Below are 20721 nucleotides of genomic sequence, written 5' to 3'. Positions count from 1 at the left end.
ACACAAATCCAAACACAACCCCAGACCCAGTGCCAATGCACACCTCAACTCCTGCCCTACAAACAGGCAGCACTCAGTTGCACCTTCACACAGGCACAATCCCCTAGTTAGCCCATCACAGGGTACTGCATTTCCATCTGCCTCACAAGGATGTTTTCCTTTCTTACTGGCCAATCCACAAAGATGTCACAGGGAACAAAAGCATGCCAGGCCCTAATAAGAAGGATGCAGCATGTGAAAGTTTAAAGAGTTATTTGGATGCTTTATTTTCACAGCTTTTGTTAAGACTAAGTGAACTGTATGTGTTATTTACTGTGCTTTTAAACTCATTTCATTTAAGCTGGTTCTGGATGGAAATTAGTATTCAATTAAAACGAGAGGGGGGAAATCAGCATTTTGAAGCAGATTATTAAGTAAAGCTACATTAAACATGTTGGAAGCATAAATATCTAGAAAGAAGCTCTCTATTTAAAAGTGGATTTAGCCAGCAAAGGAAGTATCATCTGCAGTCCAGGAACTGAGCAACCAGTTATCAAGGTCAAGATTTTATCAGCAGGTCTCAGATTCTCACATCTGTGTTTTACCCAGAGCTTGATTAAGAGTTTAGAAATCTGGAAAACTCTCCCTCTTTCTCTGGCTCCCTGCTTTGGAATTAATTGTTTATCGATCTGACAAGAGGAAGATCTTCCCTCCCAGCTGCGGAGGAGGTGAGCCTGTTGTCAAAAGTTGTTTTATCACTTCCATAAATTCCAGTGGCAATGACTTCTGCTGTTCTCTCCAAGCACTCTCCTCATCCCTCGAGATGGTTTGAGCCGATTACAGAGCTCAGGCCATCACCCAGTTCCCAGTTTCAAGAAATCCACCTTGCCCAAAGGGAGCATCAACAATCCTACTCACATCCCAGGGAGCCTTCGTAGATATTCAAACCCTGCTTTCACCCACCTCCTGCCCGGGCAGAGCCATGCAGCTGGGAGAGCTTGATGGGCACACGCATGCCAGGCACTGCAGCACAGCCAGGAGAGGAGGGAACCAGCTGGGGTTCAGTAACTATCATCCCTTACGAGCTCTATTTTTGTTCTTCCAGGTAGAAGCATCCCCACAGCAGGGACACTGGCAGACAGGCAGGGCCCACACAAGCACATGGTTCCTGTAGTACTTAAGGGAAAAGCAACAGCGAAAATACAAGGAGAAACCACTTTTTCCCAGCAACAAAACCCTGTGGATCTGCTCCTTGCTGCTGTGGGATCCATCCTTGCAGCCCTGTGCCTGCCACAAGCAGTAAGGGGCTGCGCACCGGAGCTGCTCTCTGCCTTGGAAGCTCACATGAATAGAAACAGCTTCAATTTCTGAGTGGTAAAGCCAAAACTATTACTAAGAGAAAGAGAAAAAGAAAAAAACAAGAGCCACTCAGTGGGGCTGCAGGCCTGGCTGGACCTCCCTGTGCCAGGGTCTCAATGGTACCAGCTATCATGCAGCACAGCTGTGTGCCAGGGCTGGAATAAAATACCAGCTCTCCTGGCCACGATGACCAGAGGAACATGGCAAGAGCCATGGAGGGAAAACACAGCCCAAAAGTGAGTTCTGGGATGCAGGGACTTGCTGCAGGTAACACACAGAAGGGTTTAAAACCACACAGATCCCACTGTGTTGCCAAGGCATGTCCACGGTCTGGGTCCACAACGGAAAGTCTGGAGATGCCAACAAGGGAACAGGATCAAAGCTGTTTAGATGGACACAAGCTGCTGGCTGAACGACCCACACCAGGCAGTGATGGGCAGGGAGTGGGACATGTAGACACTGGATAATGAAACATGAAAAAGGATCCCTCACTTGTGCACTCATTTCTACCCATCAGAAATTCAATCTTGTCTTGTCTGGAAGACACAATGATGCCTGGAGCATTTGAGATCGAGCTGAGCAAAAGAAGAAGGTAGCTTTAGATTGGTTTATTAAAAATAAAGGGCTTTAAAAAAAAAAACACCACCACTTAATCTCAGTAACTGATGAAATACCAGAGAAGAAAATTTTGCCTCCTCGTTGAGTGTCTCAGCCTGTCAATTAATTTGCAAGAACACACAGCCCAAAATACCTCCAACAATTCCCACAGAAAGCCCTGGAACAGCCCCTACCCGCACTGCCAGGGGCTGGGGAGGAAGAAGGCAGCTGCTGCTGGCAGCCCTTAGCATCCCAGCAGAGCATCCCAGCAACAGAAGGACCATCCCAGTGGCAGAAGACACCAGGGCTCTGGACTCAGGCTCCTGGCTGGCTTGCTGGCAGAGCAAGGGTCCCCCAAGGATTCTGGAGGCACCAAAGCTCCCAAGAGGTGGCTAGAACTGACTGCCAGCAACAGCTGGGTCAGGAGGGAGTTGAGGAGGGCAGAGCAGGGTCACCACAGGCTCTGAGCCAATATGTGGGAGGCCTGTCAGCTCACAGGCTTGAAAATGTCTCCTTTCCACTTCATTGTATTCATTACGATGAGCAAAAGGCATTCAGACCTGTTTGAAAGCCAGCTGCTCTGCAGGTCACCTTTCAAAGCCAGCTGAGACACTGACTCACTCCACACCCTCAAGAAAGGCACCTCAGGCTCCTGAGCCTCCTCATTCCAGATGTGTAGAAAACAGAGTTGTTGCCATCCAAACTTCCCCTGGCACCTCCATAGCCTTCTCTGAGGTGATGCTTGAGGAGCTCCAGGATGCCAGCACCACACAATGTTGGCAGTACAGGTCCACCGCTCAACCCTGCTCCACCAAGCTCAGTCTCAAACCTCTCCACCAGCTTCACTTCCCCCTCCATGGCTGTCTGAAAAGAGCAAGTCAGTCATTATCCAGCAAGCTCTCCCCTCCCCCCATAAGAGCGTAAATTAAAAGAGAACACAGATAAATTAAGGAACTTCCCTCATGCCTTTTGTTATCTCAGTAACCTTCAGAGGCATTTATCTACTGTCAGCTGATCCACTTGAAAAATTGTGACAACAAACTAATTTGGTAAATGCACACACTTAGAATCATAGAATAGCATCATAGAATTAGTCAGGGTTGGAAGGGACCACAAGGATCATCTAGTTCCAATCCCCCTGCCATGGGCAGGGTCACCCTACCCTAGAGCAGCCTGGCCACAGCCTCACCCAGCCTGGCCTTAAACACCTCCAGGGAGTGGGCCTCAACCACCTCCCTGAGCAGCCCATTCCAGGCTCTCACCACTCTCATGGTGAAAACCACTTGAAAACATTTATATATTGAATGAGTAAATACAGCCCGTGCTGGACATGCTGCTCAGGACTTCAGTATGATGGGGACACTGTCATCCCCTTCCCTGAGTGGGCATATGTTCCTGCACTCCCTTCAACACAGGGAAGCCCAGGGTCTGTCTCAGGCATCATAATGAGCTAAACCATCCGACTCGTGGTGGGAAAGAAGCACAGGATATGGAGACAAACAGAAGCCCAGAGCAGCCCGGAGTAACAGGCTCCAGCACCAGCAAAAACAGAGCACAGGCTCCCCAGCCATGCCACCACCAAGGACCTTGACATGGAGATTAAGGGCAACACATTCTAGTGATGGGAGGTGAAGCAATAAGTGCAACTGGGAAGAGATTTTTGTAAAGGAAGGAGAGAAAACTCCCAGTCCCTGTCATACGAGGGCTGTGTAAGTGGGACACACATGGAGTCTGCATGGCCAGCCAGGTCTGGACAAGTAAAACTGGAAGAGACAGTTTTCCAAAGGCAGCATCACATGGAGCAAGGGTCAGCATTCTAAAACCTCCCAACCTGCCCAAGCCCCTCTCATTGGACAGCAGCAGGGAAGCGACTGGCACCACAGCAGCCCTGCAGCCAAGTGCAAGTACCCATAGGAGACCCCAGCATGGCTCCTGGAGAAGTTTGTCGGTGATGGCTCCTCCAGTGCCTCCAGTTCTGCAATGTCTGTCCCCATGCAGTTCCTAAGCTGAAGGAAGGAGCAAGAGCTGACATCACCAGGCTGGAGGGTTTCCTAGTCCCACCTCAGTACCCTCTGTGCCCCTTCAGGTATCTGAGACTGGGCTCATGGCCACCAGTCAGCAGGCCTATGGACTCTGGACCTCTCATCCCCAGTGCTCCAAAACCACCCCCTCCATTCACTATAGGACATTCATGTCCCTGTGAGAGGATCCCACAGCCACAGCTCAAAAGAAACTGCCTTAACTCTGGCAACGGTTTACCTAACGCTGCAGCAAAGCATTTCTGTGCCTCTGTGCCAAGGCTTTCTGTGGTGCTGAACAATCCCACAGCTCACTTCAAAGGAGAGAGGGGGGAAAGAACCCCTCCTGGATTTTCTGTGAAACAACAAGCAGAGCCTCACCACAGCTCCCCGGAGCCAAGAACAAGTTCCCAACGACTGGCCAGATCTGGGCAGCCCTGCCAGCCCCCACCCGCTGCAATCATCCCTCTACAAGAATGATCAGCTCCAGGCTCTTTCTCCATTTATTATCCAGAAAAATAGCCTTAATTTCTTGCTTTGTGAGGCTTTATCATGCCTCAACCATTTCAGCCTGAAACCAAGAAGCTCTTTGGGGAAGAGAATGCCTTCATCCATGTTTGCTGAGAGCCCAGCAAGGTCTCCAGCCTGGTCGCAGCTGCTGGATCCCATGGGATGCAAGTAACATCGAGGCACCCTGAAAGTGCTGCGAGATGAACCATGAACCTGAGACATCCCAGAAAATGCTGGGCAGGATTAGCAGGAGAAAAAGAACAAGGCAGAACAAGGTATTCTCTGACCTCACAGCCTCACACAGCAACCTGCAGCCAGCCCAGGCTGTGTCCTCCAGGACAGAAACCAGGTGGCAGGAGCCACCCTGCCCGAGGAGGCTCCTGCGGAGGCAGCGAGCTCGCTCCAAACCTTCACGAAAGGCAGCCAAAAATAGTCACTGTTGTTAATGTCATGCTTACTGGAGTGAGAAGCCGAGAAATCCCTCTTCTCCCCCACCACCCCTCCGCCTGCGCACACACAGCAGATAACGAAGCCTCCCCAGCGCTCTCCAGGCTGCTCCAGCCAGAGGGATGGGTCCCTGCCCTCGGCTCCTGACAGCCCACTGCCCATCCGAGTGGCTGGGCAGCACGGCCGCCCTCGGACCCCTGTGCCACGTTTGTTTACTTCAGACATGATCTGGCTGGAAGCATTTGGGTGCGATGCTGGGCACAGTGCAGGCTCCTGGCATGCACACGGCCGAGGCATTGGTGGCACACAGGGAGCTAGACAACAGCATGGGCACTTCCACGAGCACCATCAACAAACCAGGGGACTCGAAAGGGCCTTCTCCATCCATCCATCCCTCCATCCCTCCCTCCCCACACTGCAAGCCCTCAACGCACCAGCACAGCATGCAATGAAATTCCTGGAGGCAGGCTGAAATTCAGAAGAGGAAAAACCTAGGGAAAGCTTTTTGCTTGCCGTGCTCTGTCCATTCACAGTGGGTCCAAGCTCTGCCCCACAGCATAACCCACTCCCTGAGGCAAGCCCGAGTGGGACCCTCTTCTCCTTCAGCCCATTAACCCAGACTCCACCTCATCCAACTTTTCCTTACAATTCCCCTTCACCTGGAGGCTGTGGTTTTAATTAGCACAACACTCCTGTTAACAACAGCACCTAATTAAGACATCTGCTAAGCACCTATAGCGGAAACTTAATGAGAAGTTGGCCCCGCATCCTCGCACAGACAAACCGAACGCTGCCAGAGCCGCTGGGAATAGGCAGCTCCGGTCGCTGGACCTGGCTCGGTGGCACCTCCCGCTGCAGCCAAACTTCATCCCGGAGCGCACTGGGGAACTACTGCTGCCGCCAAAGCCCCCTCCCCGCACCCCGCTCCGTCTCACCTGGAGCACCGAGCCTTCCCTTGGAACGCGCTTCGAGGGTCCCGGTGTGCTTCCCGGTAGAAGCCCCCCACCCACCCCTAGGGCCTCCCTAGACGCCAGTCTTGCCGTTTCACGATCGGTGCGAGCTGCTCCCGCCCGCCCGTAGCCTCTCCGCTCCGCTGCCCCCTCCGGTGCCGTTGGGCGGATGAGGGGAGGGTTGATGCCGGTACCGCCGCCGCCCCCCCACTCCCGCTCCCGTCGGTAACTCACGCTCTCAGAGGTCCCCGCCGCGGCGGCAGAGGCGAAGGGCAGCCGCGGGTCCCCACTCGCCGAACGGCATCTCCCGAGCAGCGGCGACCGGGGCGGCAGCGGGCCGGGCTCGCCGGGCTGGGGCTCGCCTCACCGGGCAGCCTCGCACGCGGCTGCGCCCGCGCCGCCGCCGCCCCCGGAGCCGCCGAACGAACGAGCGAGCGCGCTCCCGCCCCCGGCCGCCGCCGAACCCCCGCCCCGCGGCTGCCGCCCCCCGCCCAGCATCCCCACCCCCTACCACCCACCTTCCCGCCACCGCCGTGGGGCCGGAGGGGAGACCCGAGCGAGGAGGCTTGGGAGGGTTGAGCCCGGGGAGCTCAGCACCTGCTCCCAGCCCCTTGGTCCCACCTCAGCAAGGGGCTCTCGGTGCGGCCCCACCCCGGGCATTGTGCTCGGCCGGCACCACCCCTGAGCCAGGAAAGAGTTCTTCCTCCGTTGCTTCCTCGGAATAACGGTGGCACGGCCGCGGGGCCCGGCCAATGTCCTTACAGCTGAGCTGTGCTGGGTGCTGCCTGTGAGCAGCCAGGAGCTTCTCCCCATTTTTCCACGTGTTCCACAGCACTGGCCCGTGCAGATCCACGGGCAGGCGAGGGGCAGGCCCCTGAGCTGCTCTGCACTCAAGCACCATACTGGTTCCATCACTAGCTAGGGTGCTCAAGGAGTTAGTGGAATCCCTTGAGGAACTAGCGGGATGCCCAAGAGCTGGGTGGGATTCCTGAGTGGGATGACATGATGGATTGTTGGAAAGCCTAAGGGTTGTATGAGATGTCCAAGGGGTTGGGGAGAGGCCTAAACCCACAGATTCAGTGAAGTACCTGAGCAGTTGGTGCCATGCCCAGGAGATGGATGCCAAGGCTCACTTCAGTCGCCTGGGTAGGACAGCAGCAAGGAAGGTTTCTGTTCCTCACTGCAAACACTGAGAAAATCAAGGGAGCAAAGGGAACCCAGAGGATGTAGGTTTGCAGCATACCCTATATTCAATGCCAGCCTTGTGTGTCTCAGCCCCTAGTCTTCTCTTTACATCAGTTTAAGGACCAATGGGCATTCCCACAGCAGCTGGGAGCAGGAGATCTTCCTTAAGAGAGATGCAAGAGGCGACCCAGGGCATTCTCCAGATCTCTCCCATTCTCCTACTGTTTCCCTTCTCCCCAGGGAAGCCAGCTGAGCACGGGGAAGATCAGCACAATCAGATATTGCAAAGCACAGGCTGACAGAGGTCCTGTTCTGCCTTTTCTCCTTGGTCCACTGCAGGAGTTAGCACTTCTTCAAAACAGCTGCCCTGGCACTGAGGGTCCCTGGAACCAGATATCACCATGCAGCCTGAAAACCCCCAGCCTAGGAGATGTTCCATGTTGCAGCAGCAGCAGCAGCAACAGCAAACTGTGCTTGCAGACCTGCCAGAATTAGCAGATGGGGCTCAGCACCTTTTCCTGCCTCAGCTGATCTACTTGTGGTTCCAAATAGTTAAATCTATAGTGAACCTCCAGCAGTCACCGTTCCTGAGGACTACCTGGAATACCTGCAGTCTAAGAGACCATTTACTCCCTATAAACTTAGCCCAGGGCCCATCTGCGAGATGTTACGTGCGTCCTGCAGGGTCCACACGCCCCCTGAAAGCAGGCACCGCTCCCCTCTTGCCCTCCCAGCACAGCTTTACTCCCACCTAAGAGCTTTGAGGCACTGGAGAAAATCGCAAAGCTTATAGAGAGCCAGAAGGTGGATGAGGACTGTGAAATGCACCAAACGCACCTCATCCATCTCAACATCCATTTTGCATGATAAATGTGTGTATTTTTAGCCCTCCGAGATGCGTAAGCCCCCGCGGCCGAGCCGCGCGGCCCCACCGCAGCAACAGCAACAACAGCAGCAGCAGCAGCAGCAGCAGCAGCAGCAGCAGCAGCAGCCCTTGTTCTCACGACCTGCCAGACAAAGGCAGCGCCCCGGCCAGGACGGCTCCTTGCTATGCCCCGCTGTGCCGTTTCCTCACGGTTCATTGAGGCTGAAGATGCTTGAGGCAGCATATTTGGAGAAACAGGCACTGGCAAAGCGGGAGAACGCAGCTCTGCAAAATGTTCCCTGCATTTCAAGCCTGGGAGCCGGGTCCCCGTTGACATCTGTTCCTAGAAATGCAGGCTGGTACCCGCTCTGGAGGGGCTGCCATGCAGGCCCGGCGCTGTGCAGGCGCTGGAGGAGAGGATGCTGGGCATTGCTAGGCAACCCACACTTCCCGGTGGGAAAAGGCCTGAGCAGAGCAGCACCATCCAGCTGGGCTCCATCTGCACCAGGGCTCTTGGGAAACACCAGAAGAACTCACTGGGGGAATCTGGCCGTGGGTCTCCAGGAGAGTGAGCATCCAAACCCAGCCATGGGAGAGAAGGAGGTGGAGCAGACAAAGATAATGGCAGAGAATGAGCAAGAGCAACAAGGGAGGAAGAGCAGCAGTTAGGAAAAGCAGAAGTCAACACCCCTCTGCCTTTCCCCTGCTACCTGAACCAGAATAAACAAGTATTCATCTGCAAAAACCATTTGTTTTTCTTTCTCTCTGTTTTTTTTTTTTTTTCCCTTAGCTTATTTCACAGTCTATTTGCCACTCAAGGCCTTTGCTGGGAGGCAGGCAGAGCTGCTAAATTACTGCTGCTTTTTGGGTTTCATCCTTAACGATGATGAGGATTTTCCTTCTCATAACTGTGGCTGGAGTCAAGAGCTGACAGGACCTGTTGGGGCTCTGTCTCAGCTCTTTCCTGAGGGGAAGGCAGAAGGTACAGCAAAACCCCAGTACATGGAGATCCCCTCAGTTCCCAGAGCTGAGCATCCCCTCTCCATTAGTTCCTCCATGAGGCCTCAGCAAGGACAGTGCCCTGCAGCCAGCCCTGGATGTGCAGAAATCATCTCTGCGAGACCTCAGATGCTGCTTGGTATTGGGCCTCCAAGTCTTCCCTGACAGCTCAAGCTCCTGGGGACCCTCAAATCTGAGCGGCCCAAACAAGGCCCAGCCCCTCCACATGACACTGCCTGAAAAGGGAACATTAGCAGCACGTTCAGCTCTGACACAGCACCAGCAACTCATGCCTGGCCCTGCCAGGAAATTCACCACCATCCACCAGCAGCCATCCTACCTGCGCAGGTGCCCACCAAAGGGCTAGGAACACAGTGCCGGCTGTAGCTTTACCCAGAGAGCTGCCAGAACACCAGGTACCTGCAGCACCCTTGGCTGGGATGAGATGGCAGGACCCAGATCTCTTCCTTTTTGGCAGGTGTCAGCTGCCTTGACCCAAAAAAGCCGAAGCGGAACGCGCAATACGCGGCGAGGAGCTGAACGCACGTCTGGCCCTGAACACACTCAGCCTGCAAAGCACCCTCCAGCGTGGGCGAGAGGTGAGGGCAGAGCCATGCTAATGTGCTCTGGAATAATGCTTTTTTAAGTATAATTTACGAGGGGTTTCATGGCCAAGTTATGCAACATAATGAGCAAATCTAAAATGTAATTGTCACTGCACGTTAACAGCAAAACCCTGAGCCTCTATTATCCTAACAAACTTATTAAATCAGCCAACATTGCATTGCATCAGTCAATTACTAAAAGAATGCCAAGATCAGTGGAACAATCTGATATCCATTACAGGGGGAGGAGGGGGAAGGAAAAGAGGGGCTGCAACCAGAGCTGCCTGCAGCCTGGCCTCTTTTAAAGCATCCAATGCGTTTATGTCGCTGCTGTAACACATCACCTCTGGTGTGTTTTGCAGCCACTTCTCCTGCTCCAAGGAAGGGAGAGAAAAGAGCATGAAGCCATCTCTATGCTCACCCCCAAGTCCCTGCCCAGAAGCAGGAGGGTGAGGAGGGAAGTGCTGCCACCATCATTGCTGAGATGATGCCTCCAAGCAAGGCATCGACTCTGCAGCGTGAGCAGTGCTCAGTGCCAGAAAACACCACTCAAAAAAGTCAAGGTTTGTAAATCAAGGGACACACCACAGCAGGTGCTGCTAAACCACTTGCATGCTCATTTCCTCACTCTTGGACACCAAATCCCATCGCTGCCTCTGCCCCAGAACTAATTACAGCTGCCCACCCTGAGCACCTTCCCAAAGCATCCCCACAGAAGAGTCATGGGGAACAGCAGGTGGGTACAGAAAGGCCAGGATCTGGCCATCACATCACTGTCCCTCTCCAAAGGAGTCACCGTTGGCCAGAACTTGCAAGTCAGCAGCAGAGCTGAGTCTGAGCTCTATCCTGGCTCCATGACCTCAGCCACCCCCATGCCACACACTTTCAGGACAGGGCACTTTTCCTAGGAGGACAGAATAGGGCAGGGCAGACTGGTAGGAGATTCACCCTTCAACCTCTTAGGCTCTTGCTTCCCCTTTCAACTCCAGGACATTCCATCTCTGCTGAAGATATGACTCTTACACATGAAAGAAGGTGAGCTCAAGTAACCCTGGAAAGCTGTCCATGCAAGCATCTACTCAAAGTGTGTCTTGCACCTCACTGAGGTGATTTGACACAGCACTAATTATGCAAATTCATCATCTGTAAATCAGGTACTTGTTTTATTTATTTCTTCTGCATTTCACACAGCAAGCAGGCAGCAGGAACGCTGGGAGAGCAGAGCTGCTCTGCTTCAGCTGAGAAGTGGTGTTTGGTAACATGTTGCACGAATTCAACCTCCCCATGTTCTTCTTCAGATTAAATTCTGGATTGATTTGCTGGTATCATAGCGCTCGTAGCTCTCAATATGTCACAGCAGCTAATGAACCATGCCAGGGACACATTTATAACCTGCTATTAGCTGCTTCCATCAGAAAGGGATTGGTTGAGGGTTCCCCCCCACCACCACCACTTTTATCTTGAAGGTCTAAAAGTTAAAAGGGGAGGAGGAAAAAAAAAATCAAACACCAAAATGAAAAAACAACACCTGAAAAATCACCCTCAGCAAACACTGCCACCAAAAGTGGTCATGAAGGTGCTGAGTAGAAGGTTGGGCTTGATGATCTTAGAAGTCTTTCCTATCTTTAAGGAAACCAGGAGGGGCATCAACAGAACCTCCACACTGGACTTCCGAAGGGCAGACTTCAGCCTATTTAAGGAACTAATTCAGAAAGTTCCTTGGGAAATAGCCCTTAGAAACAAAGGGGTCCAGGAAGGTTGGACCTACTTCAAGAAAGAACTCCTGCAGGCACAGGAGCAGGCAGTGCCACTGAGCCGGAAGATGAGCCGACGAGGGAGGCAGCCAGGCTGGATGGGCAGGGAGCTGCTGAAGGAATTAAAGATTAAAAAGAGAGTGTATCACCTTTGGAAAAGAGGGGAGGTGTCCCAGGAGAAGTTCAAGGAGGTTGCTAGGTCTTGTAGAGGAAAAATTAGAGAGGCAAAAGCCCACTTGGAGCTCAGGCTGGCCACGGCTGCCAAGGAAAATAAAAAGTGTTTCTTTAAATATATGAATGGCAAGAGAAGGGCCAAGGACAACCTCCAGTCCTTACTAGATAGAGATGGGAACATAGTGACAAAGGATGAGGAAAAGGCAGAGGTGCTTAACACCTTCTTTGCCTCAATCTTCACTAGTGGGACAGGTTGTCTCCAGGACAGCTGGACTCCTGAAGTGGTGGATGGAGTCAGGGACCAGTACAGTCCCCCTCTAATCCATGAGGAAGCAGTAAGGGATCTGCTAAGTCACTTGGATCCTCACAAGTCCATGGGACCGGATGGCATCCACCCTAGGGTGCTGAGAGAGCTGGCAGCTGAGCTGGCCAAGCCACTCTCCATCATTTATCAGCAGTCCTGGCTCACTGGAGAGGTCCCTGAAGACTGGAAGCTGGCCAATGTGATTCCCATACACAAGAAGGGTCGTAAGGAGGAGCCAGAAAACTACAGACCTGTGAGCCTGACCTCAGTGCCAGGCAAGGTCATGGAGCAGGTCATCTTGGGTGCCATCACAAAGCACCTACAGGATAGCCTAGGGATCAGGCCCAGCCAGCATGGGTTTAGGAAGGGCAGGTCCTGCCTCACCAACCTGATCTCCTTTTATGATCAGGTTACCCGCCTGGTGAATGTGGGGCAGGCTGTGGATGTAGTCTACTTGGACTTCAGCAAAGCCTTTGACACTGTCTGCCACAAGAAGCTCCTAGCCAAGCTGGCAGCTCATGGTTTGGACAGATTCACTCTGTGCTGGATCAAGAACTGGCTGGATGGCAGAGCTCAGAGAGTGGTGGTGAATGGAGCCACATCCAGTTGGCAGCCAGTCACAAGTGGTGTTCCCCAAGGATCAGTGCTGGGCCCAGTCCTGTTCAATATCTTTATTGATGATCTGGATGAGGGCATTGAGTCCAGCATCAGTAAGTTTGCAGATGACACCAAGCTAGGAGCAGGTGTTGATCTGTTGGAAGGTAGGAGAGCCCTGCAGAGGGACCTGGACAGGCTGGATGGGTGGGCAGAGGCCAATGGGATGAGATTTAACAAGGCCAAGTGCAGGGTTCTGCACTTCGGCCACAGTAACCCCAAGCAGTGCTACAGGCTGGGGACTGAGTGGCTGGAAAGCAGCCAGGAGGAAAGGGACCTGGGGGTACTGATAGATAGTAAGCTGAAGATGAGCCAGCAGTGTGCCCAGGTGGCCAAGAGAGCCAATGGCATCCTGGCCTGCATCAGGAGCAGCGTGGCCAGTAGGACAAGGGAGGTTATTCTTCCCCTGTACTCAGCACTGGTCAGGCCACAACTTGAGTACTGTGTCCAGTTCTGGGCCCCTCAATTCAAGAAAGATGTTGAGGTGCTGGAACATGTCCAGAGAAGGGCAACGAAGCTGGTGAGGGGCCTGGAACACAAATCCTATGAGGAGAGGTTGAGGGAGCTGGGGGTGTGCAGCCTGGAGAAGAGGAGGCTCAGGAGTGATCTTATTACTGTCTACAACTACCTGAAGGGGCATTGTAGCCAGGTGGGGGGTGGCCTCTTCTCCCAGGTAACCAGCAATAGAACAAGGGGACACAGTCTCAAGTTGTGCCAGGGTAGGTATAGGCTGGATGTTAGGAAGAAGTTCTTCACAGAGAGAGTGATTGGCATTGGAATGGGCTGCCCAGGGAGGTGGTGGAGGCACCGTCCCTGGGGGTCTTCAAGAAAAGCCTGGCTGAGGCACTTAGTGCCATGGTCTGGTTGACTGGATAGGGCTGGGTGCTAGGTTGGACTCGATGATCTTGGAGGTCTCTTCCAGCCTGGTTGATTCTATGATTCTATGATTCTATGAAAGTCAAACAAATATGTGTGTGATTTCCATCCTGTCTGCCTTGGGACATGGCTCTCAAGTCACCAGAGAAAAAGCCATGGATAAGGCATAGAATCAGTCAGGGTTGGAAGGGGACCACAAGGAGCAGCCAGTTCCAGCCCCCCTGCCATGGGCAGGGACACCCTACCCTAGATCTGCCTGGCCACAGCCTCATCCAGCCTGGCCTTAAACACGTCCAAGGATGGGGCCTCAACCACCTCCCTGGGCAACCCAGTCCAGCCTCTCACCACTCTCATGCTGAACAGCTTCCTCCTCACCTCCAAGCTGAACCTACCCATCTCCATCTTCACTCCATTCCCCCCAGTCCTGTCACTCCCTGAGAGCCTAAAAAGTCCTTCCCCAGCTGTTTTTGTAGCTCCCCTTCAGATATTCAAAGGCCACAATAATGTCACCTGGGAGCCTCCTCTTCTCCAGACTGCACAGCCCCAACTCTTTCAGTCTGTGCTCACAGCAGAGCTGCTGCAGCCCTCTGAGCATCCTTGTGGCCCTTCTCTGGGCATGCTCCAGCATCTCCACATCCTTCTTGTAATGGGCGCTCCAGAACTGGATACAGTACTCCAGGTGGGGTCTCACCAGAGTGGAGTAGAGGGGGAGAATCATTTTCCTCAACCTGCTGGCCACACTTCTGTCACCCTGAATCCTGTGGATTCTCTCCAGCAGGCTCCTCCACTTCCCCAGACCTCCACCCTCCAGGCAGAGTGGCTCACACCATCTTCAGAGCAAACCCATACCAACGCCACCTCCAAAACCTGCCTCAAACAGCACCCCAAAGCCAAGGCACCAGGAACTGGACCACAGAGATAGGGACTTCTGCACCTGTCTCCCTCTGTGCTCCATGCTGGAACTCCTCTGGAGCAGGATCCAAGCTCCAGACGCAGCAGTGACCAAGGACTGCTCTCCTTGGGCAGTGCTCGGCCAAGGAGCTGAGCTCCCGTTTGCTCCACACACAGCACTTCAGGATTGCAGAGACAACTCTATTGGGGGAACAAGAGCTAATTAAATTTACTGGGATCATTGAAGAGGAAATTATTTAATATTCTGCATGGAATTTAATATCTGAAAGCATGAATGGCCTTGTTTCATCAGAGATCTGTTCCTTCCCCAACATCTGAGTTTACTTTTTGCAGCCAGCCCTGCCGCCGAGGGACGGGCAGGGACGGGGGAGGATGCTGCCTGCGAGGAACTGCGCTGCCGGAGCCGGGCAGAAACAAACAGCAGGAGAGCAGAGCGTTGCTGAAGCCGCGGCCGCATCCCCGGGTGCTCCCGATGGAGCAGCAGCTCCACAATCCGAAGTGGAGCAGCTTCCCAAGGGGCTCTGCTACGGGAGGATCCTCCCATTCCCATTCCCAGCCGCTGCCGTCACACTGGTCAGCACCCAGTTCACGTGGGGTCTTCAGCTTCTGAGCTTACATATCATCAACTAGTCCCATTTTAGCAGCCAAAATGTTGTTGCTGCTTTGGTCCCCTGAGGTCCCTCTTTCCACCCAAGGAGAAGCCTGAGCTGGGCACACCAGGAGCCAGGGGAGGGAGGACTTTGCTACATGGAACCTTTCACCTTGGCTGCACATCCCTCTGAGTCAGCCTCCCCAAAACAAGTCTCTTTCGTAGGGCAGGAGGAACCCACTGCTTTGCTTTCACACAATGCTTGCAGCTCTTCAGCTTCTCCTGCTTACAAAGACTCTGCTGGTCCCAAGGGCTGGCAGCCACTTCCACAGCCTCTCCAGGTCGTGTCCTTACAGCAGTGGAGTGCCAGACAGGATGCAGGATGTGGGATGCCAGCTGAGATGAAGGATGCCATCCTGATCCTGCCCATGTGGGGTGGTGGCTGGAACACCACAGAGCAATGCCCTCAGCACAGCAAGTTTCCCTGCCACAGTTCAGCCACGCTGCCTGCAGCTGCTCGACCAGAACCACTCTGTTCCTGTCTCCACAACCCAGCTCCTTCCCCAGCTGCTTAATGATTTTCTAGAAGCAAAATGTCAGACTTCACTTGCTGCTGTTCAGAGCAATCCTGTGTTCACTGCCTGGCCAGCTCCCCCACCACTGGCTGCCTGACCTCTCAGCCAGGTCTCTGGTGGGATGGGCACGACCCATTTTACCCCCCCCACAGGCAGCAGTGGGGAGGACCCTTTCAGTCCCACACACCTCCCTATGGGGTGAGGGACTCCATATGCCCCAGTTTCTATCCAGCCAAACCACTGCTCATAACCCACCTTCCCTTGGAGCCAAAACCAGCTCCAGAAAAGGTACCATTCAGCAGCCCTGGTGCCATGGGTCCCCTTCAGTCTTTCCCAGAGGAAGGCTCAGACCCCCAGCAGAGCTGGCACCAGGCTTATAGCCACAGGCTTTGTGGCCTCTAGAGCAAAGCCCAAGGACATGTCAGCTCTGTCCTGGAGCACTCGGAGTTCCAGCCCCTTTGATTCCCAGTTCCCCTCTCCTCTCTCTGCCCTGATAACATCTCTTTCTCTCTCACACACACAAAAGTGATTATAAGTAGCAATAATTTTGCTTCTGTATTTATGTCAGCTAATTCCTGTAACTGCCAGCATGGAAGCACTAATACTTCTGCAAAAGACAAAGCAATTATTTCTAAACATAGCTGTCTCACATTGACACCATCAAAACCACCAAAACCTGGTTCATTGTCAGCATCTTTAACTATCAGGGGGGAAAAATACTTTTTTCTTCCATAAAATTCCACATCCAGTGGCACTGAGTAAACAGAGAGCACACCCAGACCCTCACCTTCCCCAGCCCTGCAGCACTCTGTCCATCACTGGGCAGAGTGAGTCAATGGGAGGAATGACACAAGTCCAGGCTTACAGCTGGAGGAGGCACAGGCATTACCTGGGGACACCCCAGGGATGGGCACTTTGATCCAGCAGTGGTTGAGACTTTCCAGTGCCTTGGTCAGGTGAGCTCTGGAGCTCACAGCACCCATCCCTTCAGCAAACACCACTGGGATGCCAGGGATCCAGCTGGGTTCAGCAGCCTCTGGAAGAGCTGCCTGTTTTCAGAGCACAGACGCTGAGCACAGAGGCCAGGAGCTGGTTTCTCCTGCAGGCGCCAGCACATCAGCTCCCATCCAGCCACCCAACTTCTCAGGCCCCTGCTCATCCCCAGGTGACAGAACATGCCACCACTTGACCCAGACACAGGCACATTAGCAGCTCTCCCAGTGTCTCTGTCTGGATGGAGACGCAGTGTCTGCCTCGGGACCCTCTGCAGCACTAGACCTTATTATCCTATGGGTCTGCTCACAAGAAATTAAAATGAGCCATAAAATGACAAGTAAAGTGAAATAAGGAATGTAAGGAGCAGAGAGAATGTAAATGGTGTCATTAGCATATGTCCAGCACTCACAAAGTGCCTGTTCCCCATCAGGTCAGCACAGCCCCCGAGGAAGGAAGGCTCTTCTATGAGGAGGGGAGGGTCCCAGGGGTCCTCTGACCTCCCTCAGGTGCTCCCCTGGTCCCCTTTGCCCAGGTGCTCACCCTATGGAGCCGTAAGGCTCCACAGCCATTAGGCTATCAGATGGTGACAGGACTAGGGGAAATGGAGCAAAGCTGGAGGTGGGGAGAGTCAGCCTGGATGCGAGGAGGAAGTTGTTGAGCGTGAGACCGGTGAGAGCCTGGACTGGGTTGCCCAAGGAGGTGGTTGAAGCCCCATGGCTGGAGGTGTTTAAGGCCAGGCTGGATGAGGCTGTGGGCAGCTTGCTCTAGGGTAGGGTGTCCCTGCCCATGGCAGGGGGATTGGAACTAGATAATCCTTGTGGTCCCTTCCAGCCCTGACTGATTCTATAAGGGGTTCACGGTCCTTGAATAAGACATGGTGCCCCCAGCCCTGACAATCCCAAGCTTGCACAAAGCCCCCAGGACCCTGGGGACATGCACCTGCTCCTGGCCAGGCACCTCACCCCCCCCCCCCCCCCACTCCTGGCTGGGCACAGTGGGCATGCCAACCCCCACTCCAGAAGGGCACAGAGAGGGAGAAGCAGGCACAGAATTAATGAGCAGACTCAGGCTCCCCACCAAGGGCTGAAATGAGCTGGTACCTGGAGGCAGCGGCACACCTGGGTGACCTACATACCCATCGCTGCTAGAATACTTAAGGGGCTCCTTTCAGTGGATTGAATGGGAAACCTCCCGGCTCTGGCAGGCAGTGAGAGGTGCATAACGAAGCCCCTGTCCCTGGAGGCAGGCCAGGCCCTGCTGCCTAGCACGGATTTCAGAGAGGCTGAAGGAAACAGACAGAGCCTGAGCAGGTTGGTACAGTGACAGGAGCTACACTACTATATTTGGGTGCTCACCAGCATCCCAAAACATAGAATGGTTTGAGATGGAAGGAACCTTTAAAAGTCATCTAATCCAACTCTCCTGCAGTCACCAGGGACATCCTCAAGTGGAGCAGCTTGCTCAAAGCCCCAAACACCTGATTTTGGAATGGTTCCAGGGCTGGGGCTTCTACCACCTCTCTGGGCAACCTGGGCCAGCATCTCACAACAGGCTCACAGGATATTAGGGTTTGGTAGGGACCCAAGGAGATCATCCAGTCCAACCCCCCCTGCCAGAGCAGGGCCACACAATCTAGCACAGATCTCAGAGGAGCACATCCAGACAGGCCTTGAAAGTCTCCAGGGAAGGAGACTCCACAACCTCTCTGGAGAGCCTGTTCCAGTGCTCTGGGACCCTTGTAGGAAAGATGTTTCCCCTTGTGTTGAGGTGGAACCTCCTGTGCTGCAGCTTACACCCATTGCTCCTTGTCGTATCCCGGGGAGCAGTGAGCAGAGCCTGTCCCCCCCTCCTGACCCCCAGCCCTCAGATGTTTATAAACATTTATTAAACCCCCTGTCAGTCTTCTCTTCTCCAAACTAAACAGCCCCAGGTCCCTCAGCCTCTCCTCATAAGCCATGTCCTCCAGTCCCCTAATCATCCTTGTAGCCCTCTGCTGGACCCTCTCCAGCAGATCCCTGTCCCTCTTCAACTGGGCAACCCAAAACCAAACACAGTATTCAAGATGAAGTCTCACTAGGGCAGAGTAGAGGGGAAGAACCTCCCTTGATCTGCTGGACACACTCTTTTTAATACACCCCAAGATCCCATTGGCCCTCTTGGCCACAAGGGCACACTGCTGTGCCATGGGAAACTTGTTCTCCACCAGCACTCCCAGGCATCTCCACAGGGCTGCTCAGCATAAAACGTTTCGCCCCTGACTGCTCCATGGGGAAGAGTCAGGAATGCTCCCGAGCCACCCACACCAGGCTATGTTGACAGCAGGCACCGCCACATGGATGCGTTACACCTGCAGCCTCCATCCCAACTCCTCCCCAGGAGAGGTGGCTCCGACCAAGAGACACACCAGAGACAAAGGACAGAGGCCAAATTCCTAGAAACTGCCCTAAAAAATGTTTTCATAACATTCCATACCCACCCTACAGTAGCACCTCCAGTAATTAACAGCTAATTTTTAATTTAACATTGATTAGCAACTAATTAGTCTAATGATTAGTCACCTGAAGGAGACAAAGCAAAATACTGGGGCTGCCAATGCAGGAGTGGGAGAAGGCAGATGATGAAAGAAGAGAAGCAGCTTAAATTCCTTCCCTGCTTCCCTGTGGGCCAAACACTTTCTCCTACTTTGGTTCTTTACAAATGAAGCCTTCGATGTGAATTTTCCTAATTGCAGCAAGTCTGATGGAGTCTCAGGTGAGTGATGTGGAGGAGACCAATTTCTTTCATCTTTTCCATCAGATCTCAGCCTGTTAATGCAGCTAAAGAGCCTTTCCCTGCTAGAGGAGACTTTGGTCTCTGTCACTGTAACGAAGTCAGGGGGGACTTCTGTGCCTTTGGTCCTGCAGCATCCTGAGGAGAACACTGCAGAGCGCAGGCAGCACGTGGGCAGAGCTTCCCCTGCCTGTGACAGCCTCACCCTCCTCGAACGCAGTTTTCACTCTCAGTTTCTCCCAGCCAGAGATGCAGTTCATTACCTCCTGCCCAGTGGAGAGGTCTCCTGTCACTTTGCTCTCAATGCGGCCAAGCCTGCCCCAGCACTGCCGTGAGCAGGGCTCTGTCAGAAGCAGCTGACAGGGGACCAGGGTGGACCCTGAGCTCTGGGATGGAGAAAGAAAATGCCCTGGCAGACAAAGGGCAATGCAGCTGGCAGGGCACAGAATCATAGAATCAAACAGGTTGGAAGAGACCTCCAAGCTCATCCAGCCCAACCTAGCACCCAGCCCTATCCAGTCAACCAGACCATGGCACCAAGTGCCTCATCCAGGCTTTTCTTGAACACCCTCAGGAATGGCACACTAAAAATGATTCCCAACCTCCTCTTGAGAGACCTGGGTTGGAGACCTCTTCCTTCTGCCTTCACAGGGTAACATCTTGGTGTGAGACCCTTGCAGGTCTGCACATATGCTGCTTTGTGGCCAAGTTTCACAAGTTTATTACCCAAACTCATTAGAATCATAGAATCAACCAGGTTGGAAGAGATCTCCAAGATCATCCAGTCCAACCTATCACCCAGCCCTGTCCAATCAACTAGACTTGCCCAGTAGTCTAAGCACCTTTCCACCAGTCACAGTTGTGCCTTCAATCCTGCTGAGCACCCACACCACCAAGCACTGCACATGGGACATCAGGTTCACATCACAAGACCCATGTTACCCATCCCTACACAGCCACGGTTTTGCACTTACAGGGAGCTGTAGAGTTGAGCCAGGTCCTGAGAAGCAGCTTCCTCAGCACCCTGCCACACAGACATAGTGCTGGCCACAGGAAGGGCTGCCAGCCCCAGCACCACCTCAGCCCCACTCCTCTGCCAGGGAGTGGATGTTACGAGGATGTTGATTGTTCCACCGTTCCCTTTTGTGAGATAATCCTATTTACCTCCAGTGCTTACGAGTAAGGGAAAACACTTCTGGCTGAGGATTATGAAAGCACTGACAGCTGAGCATAGCCACTCCCAAGCTCTTGCCCCAGCTCAGCCCCTCCGTGGGTGCATGACCTCCTAGATAATTTGGCCAAACATTCCCAGGTGTGCCTGGCAGCCCTTACTCCAAGTTCCTCCACTGTTCTGCAAGTTTGAGCCTTTTTGGATCTTTCTTTTCACCCATACCTCTTCCCAGGCTCTTCTCTGGAGTTTCACAGGGAGGTGAAATGCCAATGGAGGTGTATATGGGAGGCTGTGAATGGCACAGAGCGAACCATGCTGGACCAGACTCATCTCATGAAAGGATGGAGAGGGGTGGGGAGGCCACTGTACCATGGTGCTGCCTGAGTACAATGAAATCCCTCAGGGAAGAGGCTGGTGGTGTATGGGTATGAGA

At 53.5% G+C, this 20721-nt stretch overlaps 1 protein-coding gene across 11 annotated transcripts in view; it reads right to left on the bottom strand.

Moving 5' to 3' along the window:
* The window catches only part of RBFOX3 (RNA binding fox-1 homolog 3), a 206430-nt gene that overhangs the window by 148402 nt on the left and 37307 nt on the right, over positions 1 to 20721 (bottom strand). For 9 of the 11 annotated variants that reach the window (XM_064150782.1, XM_064150781.1, XM_064150784.1 and 6 more), the window contains exon 1: positions 6095 to 6256. The exons of 1 other annotated variant lie outside the window; for it this stretch is intronic. The gene's annotated coding sequence lies outside the window, so the exon portion shown is untranslated. Of the gene's footprint in view, positions 1 to 5845; positions 5923 to 6094; positions 6257 to 20721 lie in introns of those variants that run through there. One more of the 11 variants, XM_064150779.1, reaches the window with a different exon arrangement.

The sequence above is a fragment of the Pogoniulus pusillus genome, chromosome 11 (genome assembly GCF_015220805.1).
Source record: "Pogoniulus pusillus isolate bPogPus1 chromosome 11, bPogPus1.pri, whole genome shotgun sequence".
Classification (NCBI taxonomy): domain Eukaryota; kingdom Metazoa; phylum Chordata; class Aves; order Piciformes; family Lybiidae; genus Pogoniulus; species Pogoniulus pusillus.
The sequence above is the reverse complement of the archived record's forward strand: the minus strand, read 5'-3'. Positions and strand labels throughout refer to the sequence as shown.